The sequence below is a fragment of the Diospyros lotus genome, chromosome 13 (assembly GCF_014633365.1).
Source record: "Diospyros lotus cultivar Yz01 chromosome 13, ASM1463336v1, whole genome shotgun sequence".
NCBI classification, from domain to species: domain Eukaryota; kingdom Viridiplantae; phylum Streptophyta; class Magnoliopsida; order Ericales; family Ebenaceae; genus Diospyros; species Diospyros lotus.
In genome coordinates this window covers 37,401,450-37,415,006 of record NC_068350.1, presented here as the reverse complement: position 1 = coordinate 37,415,006, position 13,557 = coordinate 37,401,450, and the positions used below count along the sequence as shown (strand labels likewise).

The 13,557-nt window shown below is 40.8% G+C and overlaps 1 protein-coding gene across 1 annotated transcript in view; it reads left to right on the top strand.

Annotated features, from left to right (window-relative positions):
• Positions 1 to 13,557, top strand: part of LOC127787837 (insulin-degrading enzyme-like 1, peroxisomal) — a 128,110-nt gene that overhangs the window by 36,914 nt on the left and 77,639 nt on the right. The window lies entirely within an intron of this gene.

Here is a 13,557-nt window from a genome sequence, read left to right as displayed (position 1 = left end):
CCTCGCTCATCTTTGTCTGCAACTTTATCTTCAGCTTCTTCTTCTTCCTATTCAACATCCTTCTTCTTCTTCTTTGCTGTTCATTTGTTGCTGTTGCGGCATGGCTTCCATTTCGTTGGAGGAGGCATCTTCACCAGGCAAGTTCTCCTTGCACTCCCTCTTTATTTTCAGTGCAAGCTCACTTACATGCCCTGTATGTCACTATTTTGGATTTTCTGTTATCTCATTTATTGTTCTGCAAGTTCTTCTCACACTCCCACTTTATTTTTCAGTGCGAGCTCCCTTGTTATTTATTTTCTCGTGCAAGTTCCCCTGTTAATCTCTTCATTTTAGTCACTGTGAGGGGGTTATATATATAGACATGTATAGTATATATTTATACGCTTGTTGCTGCGTATGGTTCACCTTCTGCTAGTGTCCATTGAGTCTTCATATCTGGGTATCTGTTGGAGTCTCCTTGCGGTCTCGAAATGGGGCTTGTTTTCACCCCAAGCTTTCTTCGTAAATGGCATTTTATATAGCTAAGTGAGGATGAGAACCTCTGCTCGTTCTACATCCAAAGAAGTAGTGTTAAATGTATGTATATATATATCTGTGTGTATATCACATCTGAATGAGCTCGCTGTTCCAAATGCCTCTTACAGTGTATGTGCTATGTCGGAATGTAAAATGCTAAGTCATCTGCCACTCATTCGAATGATTTCATTGAGGTATTCGGAGGTCTCGCATCAAACAACAAAAGCTCAACTAGAAATATATATACTGTTTGCTCATGTATGAAACCCACTTATAAATACATATATACATACATGCATAACGAGCTATTACCCCTCACTGATTTGTAAAGCTTATCCGAGCCATGCACTGCCTAGCCAATCCACCATATACTCATGCTTAAACAGTCGTTCGAATGCCCCTGTTCTATTCGGAAAACCCAGTTATATATATATATATATACACGTTCAGCTTTATTGATGTTCCAGCGAGCTCTTTGCCGCGAGCTCATACATATATGCTCCCTGACCATAAGCTTAATCGCGAGCTTGTTCCCGCGAGCTCAGTTCTCAAGCTCTTGGCGCGAGCTCGTCCAGCGAGCTCTTGCTCAACCCCTTGACTGCGAGCTCGTTTGGCGAACTCTTGTTCACCTCATTACCTCGAGCTCGTTTCGAGCTCTTTCTGCATGTCCTTTCCGCGAGCTCTCCCGTAAGCCGCGAGCTCGTCCTGAGCTCTTCCCATAAGCTTTTGAATGGGAGCTACCTTCTCACACCCTATCTATTTACCTTCTCACACCCTATCTACCTTCTCACACCCTATTTATTTGAATGTTTGCATTTTCCTTAATTTATATTTTACCTTTCATTTACTTTAATACATAAATGTAAATAAGAAAGTACCCCCCATTTGAATTCAATAAAAATATCAAAAAAATCAAAATCCATAACAATAAAAAGATAAAATTTTGGTTTTAGTACAAATTCACGAATTTGCAATTTTACCCCCCTCGAAATACATAGTTTTCGTTTTTTGAAAAATTCATTAAAAACCATTCTTACAACAATGAATGCTAGTTATCAAAATACCGGGAGTTAGTTTTTCAAAATGAAGACATTTTCAAAAAATGTTCTAATAGGTCCTTCGCCTTAGAAAAATTCCAGGTTTATGTTTGATCAGCAATTTTGCTTGGTGTGGTCATTTGATTGCATGGGGGCTAATCACGAATTTGAGCTATGAGCACGAATGCAAGTAAATGCATACTATCACTGGTTAAATGAAATCACAGCAATCATATGATGGGAAAAAAATAGTTATTAAATTATAATACTCCTCAGTTGGTGAATCGAGATTTAATATTAAATAGCATCTCTCAAAGAAGTATTCTTGTGTTGTAAATTATATCAAGCATTTCTGTGTCATAAATTACATCTTGAATGTGGCAAACATTATGAAGTAAGATATGTTGAATTTATCTGATGATGGAAAAATACCCGGTATGGGTAAGTGATGTTAACAGTATGAATATCGCGAAAACAAGAATTTAAATACATGTGGTTGGCAAATGCATACATGTACAAGTTTCATATATATATATGTTTTGCGCACCTATTAATTTGCGCCGAGGGAGAAAGGGTACCCTAGAGCACCTGCCACGGGACGAGGTGGCCATAGCCCAGCAGGTTGACTCCATATTTATTTGTGAGGTTTTATGGTATTTATGCACTTTTGTATGCATCGAGTTATGGCTTAAGAGTCGGCAAAATTGATATTGATAATGAAATGATGCACTCTTGCATGTATTGATTGATGGCTTGCGAGCCTATGAGAATTGATAATGAAATTAGAATTTTATGCACATTTGCATAGTGATACATGGTGACATGATATATTAAGTTGAATTGATCAATTCAGGAATTATAAATCTTGTATATAATTGTGGAGTCCTTGGTTACTCTTCTTGGTGTCATCGTATTCTTGGATCTTATATATTGTTTCTTGTTTCTCGAACTTGCTGAGCCTTGTGGCTCACTTGATCTTCTTTGCCATTCCAGGTAAAGGAAAGACCGTTATTGGGGGCGAGTTCAGTAGGATTGCAGCCCAGGGATAGTGTTGTACGGAGACGCGTCCTAACTTTAAAGATCCTAGTTAGTGATTTGGTGAGGTTTGTAATAATGAGAATTTATTATGTTATTGGCATTTGAGCCTCTTATCATTTTGTATGGCCATCGAGCCTAGAGTTATGAGATATTGAGAATGTAATTGAACCTTAATTTAATTTCCGTTGCTAGAAATGAAATGAGTTGTTATTTGAGTTCAGTTTTGTTCTATATCATCTCCGTAATGACCTTCTTTCGAGTATTCGGAAGCGGGCCTTACAATGAGACAGAGCTTCACCTGTGGTTTTAGGAATAAAAACAGAGGAAAGACTCGAAACAAAGGCACTATAAGAAGGAGATAAACGGTCATAGCATAAAAAGTTATAAATAGGATGGGGATTACGAGTAGATCGTGTACCTTTGCAAAAAGTAACAGGGAGATTGTCGGGCTCAGAATCTGGGGTAAGAGGGACAACAGACGGAGAGAGCGAGTCAGGAGAGTCCTAGGCTGGAGAAATGCTAGCGCTAGTAACGGGATAAGGACGATGGTGATATGTAAGAAGTGGAGGAGCCATGGTAGGTGGATCGAAAAACAGTAGGGTAGGCGCTACAGAGGAGACAGACGGATCCAAGGAGGGCAATGGAAGAAAAGAAAAAGGAACATGCAAAACTTGGTGAAGACTTTGTGAATCAGGCTGAGCAATTGAAAAAAAAAGACTGATGTTCAAAGAATGTGACATCAACAGACAAAAAATAGCGATTCAGCTCAGGAGAGTAACACATATAGTCTTTTTGCAACCGGGAATAGCCAAGGAAGATACACTCGAGAGATTTTGCAGTGAGCTTATCCTGTCCAGGTGAAAAAGAATACACAAAACAGATATATCCAAAAACACGAAAAGGAACAGAATAAAGTGGTTGTGTAGAGAACAAAAGGGAATGAGGAATTTTCTCCTGTAACGCTGAGGATGGTATGCGATTGATGAGATAACATGCAGTTAGAATAGCATCGCCCCAAAATTTGGTGGGAAGATTGGCATGTAAAAGGAGCGTCCGTGTAGTTTCAATAAGATGACGATTCTTACACTCAACAACACTATTTTGTTGAGGTGTGTAAGGACAAGAGGATTGATGCAAGATGCCATTAGAAGTCATAAATGTAGTAAATGGAGAAGAAAAATACTTGGGGGCATTATCACTACGTAAGGCACGTATAGAAACTTCAAACTGTGTTTTTATTTCAGCATTAAATGTCTGAAAAATAGAAAACAACTAGAACCGACTCTTCATAAGAAACAACCAAGTGCAATGGAAAAATCATCAATGAAAGTAACGAAATATGAAAAACTAAGAGTAGAATGGACGCGATTGGGCCCCCATACATCAGAGTGCACAAGGGAAAAGGGAGCCTTAGCCCTATTATTGACCCGACGAGAAAAAGAATGACAAGCATGTTTACCACGCTAACACGACTCACAATTAAATATGGACAATGACGACAAACTAAGAACTAATTTCTTCAATTTGGAGAGGTTGGGATTACCGAGACGATAATGGAGAAGATCTGGGGAAGCGACACTAGTGCAAGCTACCGGTGAACTAGGCACAATAAGATGATAGTGACCCTGTGACTCATGCCCAACGCCAATTGTCTGCCCCGTACCCTGGTCCTGAACACAAACAGAGGTAGGAGTAAAGAGAACAGAATAGTTAAGTGTTTTGGTGAGTTGGCTAATTAAGATCAAATTAAAAGGACTATCAGGAACATATAAAACAAAATTTAATGAGAAAGAAGAGGTGAGTGTGATATGGCCGATCCCTTTAACTGCAATTTTGGTACCATCAGCCAGGGTAACAGTAGGTATAGTATCAGGATATGTAAGTAAGTGAGGAGAAAAGAAGCTCATTACCACACATATGGTCAGTGGCGCCATAATCTATAATCCAAGGACTAACAGATGAGCCTTGAGCAACACAAGCAACGAGATTATCAGGATGAGACGGCTGGGTGGGCTGGAAGTTCAGGAAGGCATCATACTTAGCTGCAGACATAGGTACCAATTGCGAACCTGGTGGAGATTGAGTAAGACTAGGATCACTCTGAAATACATGAGTTGCACTGGTAGATGATGCAGGTGGAGCAACTGGCAGACCATGTTTCTTCCAGCATTTGTCCTCAAGATGACCCAGTTTCTTACAAAAGGTATACTGTGGACGTGAGCGATTATTATTGTGTCCTCTATTTCCTCCAACGGTGGAAGCTTGAGATATAAGAGCTGAAGATTCGGCTGGAGGAACAACATGAGAAGAAGAAGACATACCATGTGCACCTGTCATATTCAACAACCTTTTGAAAGAGTCCTTCATGGTAGGGTTAGCGGAGCTAGTTAAGATTTGATGCCTGATGGCGTCAAACTCTGGTTTTAGACCGGAGAGAGCAATAACCATAAAAAACTTCTCTCGTTGAGCAATCTGTTTGGTGCGTGTCGTAGTAAGAGGAAGAAGAGCATAAAATTCTTGCATGAGAGCCCGAACTTGCCCTAGATAAGATTCCATGGATGACTCCTGCTTGAGATTCTTGATATTAGAGATCACAGTGTACAAATGTTGGATGTTGTTTGTATAACACTCTTTAGCTTCCTTCCACACATTAACATGAGTTTTAAAGGGGCGAAAGAGCTGCATGATGGATGGATCAATAGACTGCCATAGAAGGCTACATAATTGGGCATCAACTTGTTCCCTTCTTGCCTGATTAGCTTCTGGCACACTTTCAGCCTTCGTGGTAAGATGATCTGCTTGACCTTGCCCTTTGAACCACATTTTGTCAGAGGCTTCCCATGAGAGATAATTGGCAGACCTTATCAACTTGATAGTGGTAATATTGGATGTCCCAAGATTGGAGACAACAAAGGATTGAGAGACAGTAGGGGCAACGGTAGAAACTGAAGCGGGAGTAGCAACGGCAGAAACCGCGTCACTGAAGTTAGACATGATGAGGACTTTGACACCAGAAATAGCTTTAGGGGTCGTCGGCGGTCAGATCTGGAAAATCCGGCGAAAGAAGACCGGCGGACGTGCTATCATGCGCCGGTGCGTGGAGGCGGAGGTAGCTCGTGGCGGCGGTGCCAGCGATTCTTCGGCGGTCGGCCGATCTAGAGGCGACGAACTCGAGGGTGGTGGCGGTGTGGTGAGGTGATTGCTGGACAGTGGGGTTTCGGTATGTGTAGTGACGGTTAGGGTTTAAAAATAGCTGGAAAACGATACACAGCGACGACTAGGGTTTTTTTGTCTCACTGGTGGCTTTGATACCATGTGAGAAAATAATTAGGAGAGAAAAAAACCTAAGAGACTAACCTCTCTTAGTTTGTTATTTATAATTAGTATAATGGGTCTTAAATCTGTGGGCTTAATCTAATTACAAAATAAAACACACATATAATAATTATAATATATACTAATAATTCTAACATTCTTGTTCCTTTCTTGAGAGATAGCTTTGGTGTTTCATGTTCTTGAAGCCACCAATCTTATTCAAGATTGCTTCTTTCCCATGTAATTTGAAACATGTCTCCTCGGTGTGCCGTGATTTCTTGCAATAGGTACACTACTGCCCCTCACAGCTTGAACTCCTACTTTGTACTGCTGGCTTCCCAAATTTAACTCCTCCTCCTTTGTTGCTGGTCATCAGGGCTGAACCTTCAGGGTTATGTTCGTTGAGCATGGCACCTCTTTAGTTTTCTTCACTCCTAACAATAGCAAACGCTTTATTTAAAGTAGGAAGTTTGTTTTGACCAAGAACCTGAATTCTTACTTGATCAAATTTAGGATTTAAGCCTGCTAGAAACTCTACAATTTGATCTCTCTAAAAAATTTGATTGAGGGTTGTAGCATCCTCACTGCACACCATCTTTATGGCTTGGTAATGGTTAAGCTCCAATCACAACCCCTTCATCCTATTATAGTACTCTGTAACTGTTAATTGACCTTGCTTAGTAGTTCTGATCTTTGTTTTGACTTCAAAAATCACAGATGCATCCTGGATCTTGGAGTATTTCTATTGCACTGTCTCCCATTTCTCCTTTGTTGTGTTCAAGAACATGAAGTTTTTACTGACCTTTGGTTGCATTGTACTCCACAACCAAGACATGATGAGAGAATCCTCCACATCCCAGGCTGTGAAGGTGGGATCTGAGTCCTTCAGAGAAGGTCTTGTTAGATGATTGACTTTTCCCCAGCCTTTGAGGAAGGTCTTGATGAGCTGTGCCCATTGCAGATAATTCCTACCATCGAGGCAGTAGGACTGATGCACAGTGGGTAAATTTCCTCTTCCAGTAGGGTGATCAACTGGAGTAGATTCTCTAGTTGTCACGGTTGGAGCAGCTTTTGAGGATTTTGACATGCTTACTGGTCAGATTGTTTGAATGAGGGGGGAAGATATGGAGGCTTTCATGAATACATAGGGAAAACAGTGCAATGAAGGCACTCGTTAGGGCTAGATCAGGCCAGAATCAAGGGCTCTAATACCATGTAGAGAAAAAGAATAATGATCTCTCTTACTGCATTCCAATTGTACACGATTGTGATCCTCTTATAGAGGAAAGGAGAGAGATAAAATAGAAACTATAAACTATACAAACTTACCATCTACAAGAACTACCATATATGAGAGAGAGACATATTTACACTATCAAGTAAGTTTCCTAAGTTATTCTTAATCTAGAGTAGGAAAGATAATTCAGCATCTCTTCAGCATCCTTGATTGATATGGTGAACCCGCATTACCATGCACACACGCAATCATGATGCACAACATTATGTGTTTTATTACTTAAAATTATTGCTGCTTTTGATATCTGGATGTTACATATTTCTCCACCTTGAACTTTTTTGGGCCCTTCAGTCAACCCAATCAGTTGACTTTCCCAATGTCAGTTGAGCTAACTTAGTCGCAGCTGATATTGTTTGTTACCATAGTTGAATGGTTGACATCTTAAGCTCTTTGTTTCATATAGTTGATCTTTGTTGACCTGCATCTCTGATCTCGTGTAGCCGATTTCCCAAGTTCTAGTACTCCGTAACCTAGGCACCTAAGCCAACTTGCCTTGGCCTAGTCAAGCTTAGTTTCTCTCTAGATTAGTTAGTCGACCTCCACAGTTGGCTGACCATGTTGACAACTGATTTTTCAGAAAAATCTGATCCCCTCAAAACCTTACAGTTGATTGACTCCTTTCACAGTCAACCTCCCAGCCTCTCTGGAGTATCATGGTTGACTCTACTTTTGGGTGTCTACGCTAATCTGCAGGTTAGGTAGGTCACTTATTTTAAAATTGAAAATCTCATTTTATTAGTCATTAGTCAACATAACCCATTAAACCATTTTTGAAACAATAATATTTCACTTAAACGACATTTTTCTTCCCCAATTTACAAATAATCAAGCATTTCATCAGCAAATTATTGTGCCTTAACTAAGCCATAAATCACAGGTCTAGAAAAACAATCACTCATAAACGACTCATGGTTCAGGCTAGTAAACCACCAGCCTTGAAATATACAAGAATTAGCCCCATAAACCAACATATATCTGGCTCAATTACCGGATGTACTTCTCTGAGTTTTGCAAAATATTTTCATTTCATGGATGCCATAGTTTAAATTAAGAAACCTTATAGCATTAACATGGAAAATTAGCTTAGAATGGAAACATGACAAGACCTGAAGTTTTTGCTGAAACTGTTGTACTTATATGATACATGTAGGTCTCAAAACATGTTTTAACCATGCTCTGATTTCTTACTCAATTTGTGAATTTTTTTAAGGCAACAAACTAAAAAAGGCATATTTACTGCTTTAATCCTCTTGTTATGAAAATAAGGAAACACAAGTATAGCTAAATTATGATGAACCTCCCAACCAGATATCACAGTTCTTTTGGAGGGGCAAGCAATGAAAAATTTCTGACACTTTTAGATGCTTCTATATCTCAATTTAACTAATATGATGACACTTCATTATAAAGTTTATTGTTTATTGTGATGTACAAGCAAAGACGAAATGTAGTTGGTCATCTTTTCTTAAATTGTCTGCCTCTCCCATTTTACCTAAAAAATCCCATCCTTCATCAGTTTCTCGTGGGGTGCTAGGCTAAAAACAGGCAAACTGGGCCCTTGGCCATGTGACCACTGAAATGAGATCTTATTATATCGTTGTTTCCCCAAGCTATAAGTATATCTATCTTTCAAGTGCATAGTGAGGCACGAATGGATCTTTGGCCTACTCAGTGATGATTATTGTGAAGCTTAGGAAGAAAACCCTAGCTTTTAATATGTATTTACAACCTTAATTAAACTCATAAATTATACACCTATATATACAAATACAATGGGCCATGAGCTCTAATATAAGATTAATCCTAGATTATAACCATATAACTTAACACTCCCTCTCAAGCTGGAGCATATATATCATATGCACCGAGCTTGCTACAAATATGCTCAATTCGAGGACCTCTAAGAGATTTAGTGAATACATCTGCTAATTGGTCATTAGAATTGACAAAATCTGTGGTAATACAACCAGATAAAATCTTCTATCGGATGAAGTGACAATTTATCTCGATATGTTTGGTCCTCTCATGAAAGACTAGATTGGAAGCAATATGTAATGCAGCTTGATTGTCGCAAATTAGTCTCACCTGTGATATCTCTCCAAACTTGAGCTCCTGAAGCAATTGTTTTAACCAGATAAATTCACACGTTGCCAAGGCCATAACATGATATTCTGCTTCTGCACTTGATCTAGCAACAACCTCTTGCTTCTTACTTTTCCAAGATACTAGGTTTCCTCCAAGTAGAACACAATATCCTGAAGTAGACCGTCTATCAGAGGGAGAACCTGCCCAATCAGCATAAGAATATCCGACTACTTGAGTATGACCTCTGTCCTCATACAATAGTCCTCTACCTAGAGCTCCCTTAATATACTTGAGAATCCGGACTACCGCATCCCAGTGGCTATCGCAAGGAGACTGCAAAAATTGACTGATAACACTAACTGAGAAAGAAATATCTGGGCGAGTGATAGTGAGATAATTAAGTTTTTCGACTAGCCTGCGGTATCTTCCAGGATCAACAAGAGGCTCACCCTGTCCTGGTAAGAGCTTTACATTAGGGTCCATAGGAGAATCTATAGGTTTACAATCAAGCATCCCAGTTTCTTCCAGAATGTCTAACACATACTTACGTTGAGAGATAACAATACCAGAACTGGATTGAGCAACTTCTATGCCAAGAAAGTGTTTAAGTAACCCCAAGTCCTTAGTCTGAAAATGATGGAAAAAATGTTTTTTCTACTGAACAGTACCATTCTGATCATCATCTGTAATAACAATATCATCCACATAGACAACCAAGTATATACACCTCCCCTGTGATGTGTGTTTATAAAAAATCGAATGATCAGACTCACTACGAGTCATACCAAAGTCTTGAATGACAGTACTGAAACGACCAAACTAGGCTCGAGGAGACTGCTTCAACCCATATAGTGAGCGACGGAGTTTTCAAACTTGCTTAGACTCCCCCCGAGCAACAAACCCAGGAGGTTGCTCCATATAAATCTCCTCTTGAAGCTCACCATGTAAGAAGGCATTCTTAATGTCTAGCTGATACAACAGCCAGTGGCGCATAATTGCTATAGAGAGAAACAAACGCACAGAGTACATCTTAGCAACAAGGGAAAAAGTGTAACCATAGTCAAGACCATAAACCTGAGTATACCCATTGGCAACCAAACGGGCCTTAAGGCGATCAACTTGCCTATCAGGACCCACCTTGACAGTATAGATCCACCGACAACCAACAAGAGATTTCCCGGGGGGTAAAGGGACCAAATCCCAAATACCATTGGAATGCAAAGCAGTCATCTCATCCACTATTGCTTGTCGCCACCCCGGATCAGAAAGTGCCTCACTAACAGTCTTAGGTACTGAAACAGAGGATAAGGAAGACACAAAAGCACAAAAAGGAGACGAGAGACAGTGATAGCTAAGAAAATTATAAATGGGGTGAGGATTGCGAGAAGAACGGGTACCTTTCCGAAGGGCAATAGGAAGCAGATCTTCAGAAGGCAAGACCGCAGCAGGTCTAGAGACTGGAGCAGGATGTGAGGCAGCAGGAGTCACAGAAATAGTAGGAGACATGGGAGAAGGCGCATGAACAACATCTCCACCGGGAAGAGACCGAGGCTGATGACGCCGATGATACACCTACAATGGGGTAGAAGAAGGAATATGGAGAATAGAAGCAAGAGGACTCATGGGAAGAGGGATTGCCTCAAAAATGGGTTGACACTTGGAAGGAGGTGAAGAGTAGAAAAGAGACGACTCAAAGAAGGTAACATTAGCCAAAAGAAAATAACGGCGGGTGTTAGGAGAATAACATCGATAACCCTTCTGAAGGTGAGAGTAACCAAGAAAAATGCACTTGATAGACCGAGCAGACAATTTATCTTGACTGGGAGACAAGTTATGGACAAAGCAGGTGCAACCAAAGACACGGGGAGGAAGAATATATAATGGTTGATCAAGAAACAAGAGAGAGTGAGGAATCTGGCGCTGAAGAACTAAGGAGGGCATCCTATTAATGAGATAGCAAGCAGCAAGAATAGCTTCAGCCCAAAAGCGAAAGGGGACATGATGATGTAGAAGAAGAGTGCGAGTAGTTTCAATCAAATGTCTATTTTTACGCTCAGCAACCCCATTCTGCTGTGGTGTATATGCACAAGATAACTGATGCAAAATCCCTTGAGAAGACATAAAAGTAGTAAAGAGAATAGAAAAATACTCGGGGGTATTGTCACTATGCAATACTTGGATAGAGGTATGAAATTACGTTTTGATTTCAGCACAAAAGGATTCAAAAATTGAGAATAACTTAGAATGATTTTTCATTAAATATAACCATGTGCAACGAGAATAATCGTCGATAAACGTTACAAAATATTGAAAACCCAAAACAGACACGACATGACACGACTAGGACCCCAGACATCAGAATGAACTAAAGCAAATGGGGACACAACTCGATTATTGACACGCTTTGGAAAAGAAGTGCGAGACTGTTTTCCAAGTTGACAAGACTCACAATGAAAAGACGACAAACTAGACAAACTGGGGACCATCTTTTGAAACTTAGCCAAACTGGGATGTCCCAAACGATTGTGGAGAAGAGCAGGAGACTCAGTCACCGAGCAAGCAACGGGAGATGTAGGAAGATTGAGATGATAGAGACCCTGCGACTCACATCCAACGCCAATCATCTGTCCCATACTGCGATCCTGGATGGTAGTAGAATGATCATTAAAGGTGATAGAGCAATTTAAGGCACGCGTAAGTTTACTAACAGAGACAAGATTGAAGGGACAATGGGGAAGATAAAGGACAAAATCTAAAGGCAGAGAAGGTAAGGGTTTGGTAGTGCCAACAGCCTTAGCAACCGCTTTGGACCCATTTGCTAATGTCACATAAGGTAAAGAAATAGAATTAGTAAAATGACAGAACAAATGGGGATAACTAGAGATATGTTTAGAAGCACCTGAGTCCAGAACCCATGGTCCTAAAGAGGATGACTGAGTGAGACAGGCAGTGGAATCACTAGAGTGGGCGACAGAAGCAACTGTGAATGAGGATTGTTGGGACGTCTTATACTTGAGATACTCATCATAGTCAGCCCCAGTGAGAATAGCAGATTGCAATGGATGACCATCAAAGGACTCAGATCGAGAACCATGAGCATGAGCAACATTAACATGAGGAGGGCGGCCATGCAACTTATAACACTGTTCCTTAGTATGTCCCCACTTGTGATAGTAGTTACACTTGGGGCGTTTGCCCCGATTACCACGATCTCCTCTCTATTCGCCACTACTTTGAACCTATGAAGCCATAACTGAATGATCACCTGCAGAAGATGGAGGTACTGTAGGAACAGATGAAACCCGTAGAAGACGAGAATACACTTCATCCATAGTAGGTACAGTAGGACTAGCAAGAATCTGATTACGAACAGGAGCAAGTTCAGGACCAATGGCAGCAAGAGTGCACACCATGAAGAACTTATCTCGCTGAGCTAGATCTTCTGCAGCAGTCTTACCAGCAGGTAACAAGGAGTTAAATTCAGCTTTAATAGAGGCCATCCGACCAAGAAAATCAGGAAGAGTCAGACCCTGTTGTTTTAAACTAAGCAGATTAGACACCATTGAATACAAACGTTGAATGTCATTAGTGTATAGCGCCTTGGCTTGAGCCCACAACTCATAGCACGTGGTGTAGTTAGTATAGATCGGATGAAGAGAAGGATCAATTGACTGCCATAAGAGACTGCACAATAAAGCATCAATTCTCTGCCACTCAGTTTTAACTGTGGTCACATTCTCAGCCTTGGTAGTTAGATGATCCTGTAAACCTTGACCCATACACCATAGTTCAACTGCCTTGGGCCAAGAGATATAATTGGAACTGCCCATCAACTTCTCAGTAGCAATGGCTGGAGAGGGAGACAAAATACTAGAGAATGAGACAGATTTACTGGTACCAGCCATGTTGGACAAAAGGGAGCTCTACAAGATCAACAGATCTGAAACAAAAGGGGTTAAAAAATAGCCAAACAAAGAGGCTAGATGATCCAACACAGAAAATGAGGCGCGCTAGAGACGGGAGACAGTGGATGTTGGTGACCGGCAGCAGCGGATGGCGACGAAACCACCTGGACTGGGATGAACTGAAGGAGGCGAGTCCAATGGTGAAGACGACGTTGCGATCGGAGCACTGGAGAGAGAGATTAGAGCCAAAACAAGTCTCTGAACAGTGCGAGAGAGGCGGCGCGTGGCGGCAGCAACGGTGATGATCCTCCGGGGGTCGACAGATCGGAGGTCGGCGAACACAACGATGGTAGCAGTGTGTGTG